At 37.7% G+C, this 9,754-nt stretch overlaps 1 long non-coding RNA gene across 1 annotated transcript; it reads left to right on the top strand.

The window, feature by feature from the left end:
- Positions 1 to 5,181: 5,181 nt before the first annotated feature.
- LOC117298926 lies at positions 5,182 to 8,824 on the top strand. Its single transcript, XR_004520012.1, has 3 exons — positions 5,182 to 5,212; positions 5,685 to 5,788; positions 8,788 to 8,824. It is a non-coding gene; the product is annotated as an uncharacterized LOC117298926 (long non-coding RNA).
- Positions 8,825 to 9,754: the final 930 nt, after the last annotated feature.

Raw genomic sequence — 9,754 nt, 5'->3', positions numbered from 1 at the left:
GAGAGGTTGATAGTATAAAACATTATGAGAAACGGCTCCCTCTAAAGTAACCTAGTTTTTGAGAGAGAAGTAATTTTCTCTCGAGTAGATCGACACCAAGAGTATTTGCTCCACATATTTTTTTCCCCCAAAAATTAAAGGGATTCTTTGTGTTTTTCTTGAATCAAATCTCAAGTAATGGGGCTAGGTTGATAGTATAAGGCCGTGTCCGAAACGACGACTTCGGCTACAGCTACGTCTAGATCAGCGCGTCTACCAGTGTTGAAGAATGACGCGCGCGATCTAGCCGTAGCTGTAGCCGAAGTCGCCGTTTCGGACACGGCCTATAACAGTGTGAGAAACGGCTCCCGCTGAAGTGGAGTACTTTTCGAAATAGAAGCAATTTTCCACGAGTTTGATTTCGAGACCTCAGATTTAGAATTTGAGGTCTCGAAATCAAGCATCTGAAAGCACACAACTTCGTGTGACAAGGGTGTTTTTGTTTTTGTTTTGTGTTTGGTGGTCTTTTCAAACAAATCCAGTGCAATAGTTTAATGATTTTGTTTTACTTGCAAAAAATTTAAACTCAGTATATGCATCCGCAATTCGGCTTTCTGGCCGCCATGCTTGCATTTTTAATAAGCCCATTATTATATTAGTAAGTTTTAATAATATTTAGTGGCGTGTTGATGCGGAGCGGTTAAGGCCATCGAGCTCAAGCTCTCGTGTTTCTGATCAGCAGACGGTAAGGGTTCATGATTCAACTGTGTCCTTGAGCAAGATCGTTACTCTGGGGCAAGTAAATTTAGATGAAAAACGATCTCCTGTTTTAATGAAGTAATTTCTTTCTTCATTATTCACTCAACGATTAGGCTTAACCTAAAAGCGTTATCGCTTACAGGCAAATAAAAAAAATTTGGAACCGTTATTGTTTTAGTCCTATGTAAAAAATGTAGATGTAAACATTAAAACCAACATCTGACAAATTATTTTCAAAAGTCGGTCACAAAATATTTTTAGAGATATTGCCGAAAATCCGGAGTGGATTCCATGCAGGCTGTATACTTCCCACATAAAACAAAATGCACGAAATTGTAATTTCTTACTAACTTGTTGTTTGAGGGCATTCGTCCATGCTGTACTCTCCAATCTTCACTTCACACAGTGTCAGTGAGCTGGCATACTCGTCGGTTTGAAACGTCTTGTCATCGTCCACACTGACGTACCGGGCAATCACAGGAGGGTCACATAAAAACTGTTTGTGTGCCCCAGGGATCGATGCTTGGTCTATTGTCACTGGTAACCCACACGCGGCGTTTTGAAAAATGTCGCTCTCTATGCCGGCCCTAACGATGGCGCCAAACAAACGATCACCTGTAAGGTTGAACATTTTTGAAATACTAAGTAAAACACGTAACAAATAATTAATGAGTCATGACAATACATAAGAATTCACAACGTTAAATATGTCAAAGCATGGGCGTTCTTCGTTCGTTGTTATAAGGGTATGATATAAACAGCGCTCTCGCCCGCCTAAGCTGTATTGCAAGGACCACGCCCATCTGAACATCTGACATCACACTTCGAGGCTCGTGAATTTATGCCAGATACTGAAGCGGATGAATCTTTTGAATCGTAAATTTCCCATAATAGTGGACCGAATCTTCGGCACACCTTGCAAGCTAGCCTGACATCAGAAAACTCCCCCAATTATTGTTCTAGTTGTGTTAAATCCAAATCAAGAATGGTTAATTCTCGGTATTAGCTACTTTTTGATGGCGGATATGCTACGAACCTCTCGCTTGAGAACGGGACTTGAAACAAATCTTCTTGCAAACAGACTACTATTACAATTAGCCATGTCCTTGAAATAACATCTTTGAGAAAATAAAAATGTGAACTTACTACAGCACTCTCCTCTGTTGACAAGGGTGATACGACCGAGGCAGTGGTTGGTCCCCAAGTCCACCTTCCACCAGGGATGAGCAGTGACCTCTATAAGAGCAATAAGTTATTGTGTACTTTGAATAGGAGACTTTGGAACGCTAGGTGGCAGCAGACTTACCTAGGTCTGCTGCCACCTAACGTATAATTCTTACACCTTTTCGCAAATACTGGGGCGCGCGCGTAAAGCTTGGAATTAGGTGCATTGTGGTCTAGCTAGTGATCAAATTTGATCCATATCTATCCCACAATGCACCTCATTCAACAGTCTGCGCTTGCGTAATGGTATTTTGCGAAAAGGTCTATTGATCATACGTAGTTTTGAGCATGCGCAATTACCGAGAACAATGTATTTACCATGGTACAAGTTCATGGCGCTGCTTAATGGCCGATGTTGTGCTTACTGTGCGATTTTCATTTCATAGCGCTGCTAACCGTAACATTAAACACACACAATGGGAGACTTTGGGACGCTAGGTGGCAGCAGACTTCAGGTAAATTTCCATTGTTATACGTAGTTCTGAGCGTGCGCACATGACCGAGAATGATAGATTTTACCTGGTAAGTCTGCTGCCACCAAGCGTCCCAAAAGTCTCCCATTAAAGTTTTGCTAACCTTCCGGTGCTTATTCTTTGAAAATGAACGACGTATAAATTCCAACAAAACAAATCTCTTGTGAGTGCGCAAGATGAGTTCAAATGTTCACAGGCTTGTTATTTTAAGCATAATATTGAGAAACACCAAGTGAGAAGACTGGTCTTTGACAAATTACCAAAGGTGTCCAGTGCCAAAACAAAACAACCATGTTATGTTCTTTTATAACCAATTAGCCACGGGACCGCCAGCCACCTAAAGCGATACACTGTTTTATGCGGTAGGAGGAAACCTCGCTATAGCTTTTGTTTGTAGAATAAAAAGAAACATCAAAATAAAACTAGATAGTCAATAGTAGGCCTACGCATTGGTGAATCCATCTACTTGTTTATAGATCATTATTAATTTTCCCCTCACAGTTGAATTGTCGAAGCTAATGATGATGAAACCCCACCAAACGCTTATTAGTATAAACACAAAGGAAACTGTAACATCATGGTGATGTTCGCATTTGATCAGTATGAGCATTGAGCCAGATAAAAGCCTTGAAAAGTTATTGTGTCCATTTTATCATACAAAAATAATCGCCATAAATATTACCGTGGGTGTTTAACGAGGGGGTTTATTGCTCGCCCATGAGGACTTGTACAAATATTACCGAAAGGGTCAAAAATGTGCATTTATTTATAAATAAAAAGCCTTGGCTATCTTTAAAAATGTTGAACTACGATTTCAGTAATTATTAACTGCAAGAATTATTTCGGCAAACTCGGGTGGTGCAGGGACTAGAGGGTTAAAGTCACCTGGAAATAGAATTTGTTTTCTCTTTCAAACATAAGAGTATAATGCTAACGAACAATAAAACAATTTTTAACTCAATTGGTCAGCCGAGTTGCGAGATAATAATGAACGAAAAAATGCCCTTGTGCTTTCAGATGCTTGATTTCGAGACCTCAAATTCTAAATCTGAGGTCTCGAAATCAAATTCGTCGAAAATTACTTCTTTCTCGAAAACTACGTCACTTCAGAGGGTGCTGTTTCTCACGATGTTTTATACTATCAACCTCTCCCCATTACTTGTTACCAAGTGAGGTTTTATGCTGATAATTATTTTGAGTAATTACCAATAGTGTCCACTGCCTTTAAGGCAGTGGACACAATTGGTAATTACTCCAAATAATTATCGTCATAAAACCTTTCTTGATCAGGCAAATTAAAAAGTACAATTATTTGTGACTGGTATTTCTTCTTATAGCAGTTTGGTAATTATACTCAAAATAATTATAATCATAAAACCTACTTGTTAAACTGCAAACAACACATTTTTACGTCTGGAGAAAGGTAATACGTTTGTTGCTTTGGCTGTTAAAGGCAGTGGACACTATTGGTGATTGTCAAAGACCAGTCTGCTCACTTGGATGTATCTCAACATTATGCATAAATAATAACAAACCTGTGAAAATTTGAACTCAATCGGTAATCGAAGTTGCGAGATAATAAATGACAGAAAAAACACCCCTGTCACACGAAGTTGTATGCTTTCAGATGCTTGATTTCAAGAACTCAAGTTCTTTAAATCCGAGGTCTCGAAATCTACTTCGTGGAAAATTACTTCTTTCTTGAAAACTACGTCGTCAGAGGGGAGCCGTTTCTCACAATGTTTTAAACTATCAACAGCTCCCCATTACTCGTTACCAAGTAAGGTTTTATGTTAATAATTATTTTGAGTATGTACCAATAGTGTCGACTGCCTTTCAAATTTGGGGAAAATTTGCTACACACATGAGTCGGTGAAATTCAAGAGGCGCGGGCAGGATGGAAGTTTGTGACAAAACGTTATTGCTTTATTTTAGGCGTATTTGCAACGGTCTCCTTCACTTGTCTGCTCTCGCCGAATGCCAGTTAAACGAATTGCAAGCGAATCTAGAATTAGAAACTTCAAACCAAAAACAATTTGCTAATCCCCCAGCAGCAACTTACTAAAATAACTGTTTTTTATTGTTATGTAAAATTACCCCAGTGGTTAAAAATAACAAAAATGCATTTGAGGACACACATGGTAAGACAACTTCAACATAAACATATTTCAACATAAACATAGCGAGGGGCAATTTTCCAGCATTATCATGGTTAAACAAAATCATATAATAATATTATTTCTTTGTTTTTTTTCATCTTTGTGAGTGACAACTTTTGTAACGGTTCTATAATGATTATTAGTAGTATTTGGTAGGGATTTCTCGTGGTGTGGTTCGTATTTGGGAATAATTATTGTTTGTTTAATTTAATTTTTTTATCCTTTTGCGCTTGGTATTTTCATAGAGTGGTATTTTTAACCAGAATTAATCAAAATCACCAGCAAGTGCATCAATTAACCATCTAATGCAGGCTCATTAACTTTACGCGGGAGACTCTACAATCCGCCGACAGAGGGCGCGATTCCTATTTAAATACTTAGTCAGATACCCTAAACCTAATTCAACGCTGAACGTATAGATGAAGTCAAGCTTGATAAATCACGTGTGTCCCATTCAGAAACGCATGCGGTATCAGAATTTCTCAAAAACATGGACGGAGAGGAGTGACTTGCTTCTTCGAGAGAATTTTGCCCGCATTTGGCTCCATTTTACCGTTTCCTGAAAAAAACCGGTAGTTATGAAGTGCAAGACATGTGCTCACAAAGTAAATGCAAAAAGTAAGTTTGGAATATATATATTTATTGTGGAAACCGGAGCTTGTAAAGTTGTGTGTGATAACCCCCTTGACTTGTGCGTTATTTATAAAAAGGGTAGGCGGGGTCGGGACGTGGTCAAGGAGGCGGTGGGGGAGGAGGCTGATGCATGATCGCAACACTCAGACTTTGAATATTAAACACATTAATGCAAATTCAGCTCAATGACTTTGAGTCTGATGATGTAAATGACCTGTGACATCATTTGTAGTTGACAAAAAATATTTGATATAAAAATTACATTCCTTTCACAGATTTTCAACAAAATGTAACACTTGTGTAAAGTTGTTTTTATTAAATTTAATATTATCAGTGATTTTTTTTTCTTTGTATCACTCAGCGATGACCGCATATTTTATATCACCACCAATTAATAGCACAGACAGCATTTTTTGAATGAATGAAAAGTCACTTATTGTCTTCCTTCTCATTACAGCTGCATTACATGGTGTGGTCTATCATTCATACCTGCGTCTCAACTCTCACAAGAATGTTAAAGGTCGTCAGGAGGTCGTCGACCAGAAAGACCTAGGACCACTGGTGAGTGAAACACTGGAGTTTTATCTTACATGTCTTAGGAATTGTCCAAATTGTTTAGGTTTATATCTTGATGTTTACATACAGAAATGTTTGTACATTATTGTTGTTTAGTTGCCCCTGCTAGAACCATCAAAACATTTTGTTTTTATTTTTTCTTTCAGAGGTTTCAACATTTATATTACTCTGAATTTTTAAAATTGGTTTATGAAAAAAAAAGATGCACAATAGATGAAATTTATTAGGTGATTTATTGCATATGGTTTCTTTTGAAGAATATAACCCCCAAAATATTTAGGTTCACGATTTTGTTTTTCTTCAGGAAAGACACAAAAACGAATCAGTGTAAAGGGTTTGCCACCTGTAGGGGGACCTCTGGTCAATTATGAAATGGTTTGAAAAAAAAGGCACAATTTCAATGCACAATGAAAGGTGGTTTATAATTTTGTAAATTTTGAAAAAAAAGCAACCCCAAAGTTCTTTGTTGGTACTTGTTTATTTTATTTCAGAGGTTTTATCCCTCTGAAAACAGCAAAATTCAGTGATAAAGGTTCGCCAACCATAAGGCCAAACAAAATAAATGTTGTGTTTACGGTAACGGCCCGAAAAAATTCCAGGTAGGTAGGTAGGAAAATAATTTTATTTTGTAATTTTATTTTTATTTAGGGCACCAAGGCAATTTTCAAAAATTTGGAAGGGCATCACAGCAATCACAAAAAAGTTGCGAAGGGCACGACGGCACTAAAAAAAAAAACTCTGAGTTGCCTGCAAAAAATAGTTCTTCCAATTTTTCCATTTTCTAACTGTTACCCAATGAAAAAAGAAAGCATTCATCTAACTCAATAAAATAAACTACTTACAATACACAATAAATAATTTTTGTTCATACGTAATCCTACTATTGGTCATGCACGTTGTGTAGTTTTTCGTAGAAACGCTAAAATTCCCACGTAACTGCTCCATTTTGACACGATGTTGACAATAAATGCATGCGGTGCGCGACGACTATGCTGTACATGATGGTACATCACATGTACCAAGCATGGGGAAAACCACTATCCCAGCATGCACAGACACGTCGAGTCTTCGTCTCAAGGCGTTTAGCGTTGGTTCGCATAATTTTACCACTAGAGGGCGTTTAATCTCACGCTATCGCTCTGTTCCGAAACGCCCTCTAGCGTTCGATGTTTCGAGTATTTTTTTGTCGCACGCAAAGAACAACGACTAACGGGCCTGAAATCTGCTGTTGTGCCTTACGTGCGTGAAATTGGGGTATATTTCTTTGCGTAAAAATTTACACAGACATCGGGACTTTTTTGCTTATTTTCGAACTTGGGCAACGTTGAATATAATTTTTTTTCGGGAGGAAGGGCACGGCGGCAAGATGAGAAAAGGGCACGGCAATCATTGCCGTGAAAAATTGGGTTTTTGAAGGGCATTGCGGCAATCGGTAGGGGCAACGACGGCAATTGCCGTTGTTGCCGTCGTGGGTGAAGTATCAGGGCTGATACTAACCTTGTTCGACTCATCAAGTTTAAATAAACCCTCATGTTGGAAAGTGGTAAAATATAAAAGTTTATAAGTTGTCATTTTAAACTTTACCAACTCACAAAATATTTACAAAAATGTTTTGAGGTCGGCAATTCGGCCGCAAAAAAATCAGGTCGGTCGGGTTACCGTAAACACAACATTTATTTTGTTTGGCCTAAGGAAACCTCTGGCCAATGTTTTAACTGTTTTAGTTGAAAAATGTACCACTTCGTTTTAAAAGGCGATTTTTTTTTATAACTTGGTAATTCCTCCCCCACCCCAAATATTTGGTCAGAAATAGTTTTGTTTTATTTTAGAGGTTTTATATTTAACTCTTAAGAAGAGCAACATTCAGTGATATGGGTTCGCCACCAGTAGGGAAACCGCTGGCAAATATTTTAACTGTGTTTAGTACCGCTTCATTTTAAAAGGCGATTTCTTTTATAATTTGGTAATTTTTGAAAATTACCCTCTCCTCTCCCCAAATATTTGGTTAGAAATATTTGTTTTATTTCAGAAGGTTTATATTTAACCTTTAAGAAGAGCAACAATCAGTGATATGGGTTCGCCACCCGTAGGGAAACCGCTGGCAATTTTTTTAACTGTGTTTAATTGAAAAATGTACCACTTCATTTTAAACTCATTTTTTTTATAATATGGTAATTTTGGAAAATTACCCCCCCCCCCAAATATTTGGTTAGAAACAGTTTTATATCGTAGGTTTTGTATTTAACTCTTTAGCAGAGCAAACTTAAGTGATATGGGTTCGCCACCCATAGGGAAACCTCTAGCCAATTTTTTAACTGCTGTTTATTAATTTAAAAATTAGGGAAACCTCTAGCCAATTGTTTTAACTGCTGTTTATTAATTGAAAAATTTGCCACTTCATATAAGGTGATTTATTTGGCAAGTCTTGAAAAATAAGCCCCCAAATATTTGGTTTAATATTTTTAACTCTGAAACGAGAAGAGCAGAAATTCAGTAACAAAGGGTTCGCCACCCGTAAGGAAACCCCTGGTAAATTTTTTATCAGTGTTTGATTGAAACGGAAGCCCCCAAATATTTTGATATACAAATAGGTTTGTTTTATTTCAGAGGTTTTATATTTTACCTGTGAAAACAGAGGAGCGAAAATCGGGTTCGCCACCCGGAAGGACACCCCTGGCCAATTATTTTAAAATGCTTGGGAAAAAAAGCAAACCTTTTATATTGATGTATCGAAATCTTTACCTCTTATTGATTGATCGCTACTGTGCCAGGGTTTTGCTTCTTTCTGTTTTCTCAGCAAGTAGAACCAGTAGATCTGTTTTGCTGAAACTTTCACAGTTTTACTTCTTCTTTCTATGTTTTGTCCATTAATCATTGAAAAACAAAACAAAAAAACTTATGGCTCTACCTTTTAGGCGTATTATCAATGCTTGGTTATTTTTCATCACTTCTTAATTTCATTTTTGTATCTGGTCTGGTTTCAGATTGACAGGGCATGTGCCAAGTGCCGTCACGATGGACTTCATTGCCACACCAGGCAAACACGATCAGCTGATGAAGGACAAACCGTCATCTATTTCTGCCCATCATGCAAGTAAGTTAATCACTACTTAAAGTCACCTGGAAATAGAATTTGTTTTTTTTTCAAACATAAGAGTATATGCTTACGAACAATAAAACAATTTTTTTAGTAATTGTTTATCACGATTTATATGTTTAAAAAATATATAAAGTTGTTTGGGGGGCTGACTCCGCCTACCCCTTTTGTGACGTCAATCGAAGCAGACTTTGCCTGCAATGCGTATAGTAAACACACGTGCAAAGTACATGTACGTCCAAGTCGTAAGTTGGTACATTTCAAAAAGTGTTTTTCTGCATTCAGCAGCATTACACCTGGTCGGCACTGTCGGAAAAAAACATTTTTGTTGTTGTTTTGAAACGTACAAACTCACGACTTGGTCCGTACATGTACTTTGCAATTGTGTTTACTCTACGCATTACAGGCAAAGTCTGCCTTGATTGACGTCACGAACAGCGCCCTCTCGGGTCGGGGTCTACTCTTAAATTTGTAAATAACATAAGAACTGATTTTTTAAAACCTTAGTTAACTGTTTATTCACATTCCACTCATCAAAACACATATATTAGTGACAAAAGCTTTATTTTGAAAAAATACCACTTCCAGGTGACTTTAAACCTGGTTCATACTTCCTGCAAATGCAAAGTGAATTTTGGCGACCCAGCTAGCCCTGTTTAGTTAACGAATGTTTCAAAGAGGTTGAACACAGTTCAACTGTTGCGAGTGATTCATTGCGAGTTTGTGACAACAAAACTTGTTCGCATTTGCAGGAAGTATGAACCGGGCTTCAGGCTTGTAGATCCTTTTAGGTTTATCATACAGTTTCCATAGATTGTGCAGGGGTTAGTAGGTACCTGTGAGGGCAGAGATGA

This window comes from Asterias rubens, chromosome 13 (genome assembly GCF_902459465.1).
Source record: "Asterias rubens chromosome 13, eAstRub1.3, whole genome shotgun sequence".
Classification (NCBI taxonomy): Eukaryota; Metazoa; Echinodermata; class Asteroidea; order Forcipulatida; family Asteriidae; genus Asterias; species Asterias rubens.
The sequence above is the reverse complement of the archived record's forward strand: the minus strand, read 5'-3'. Positions and strand labels throughout refer to the sequence as shown.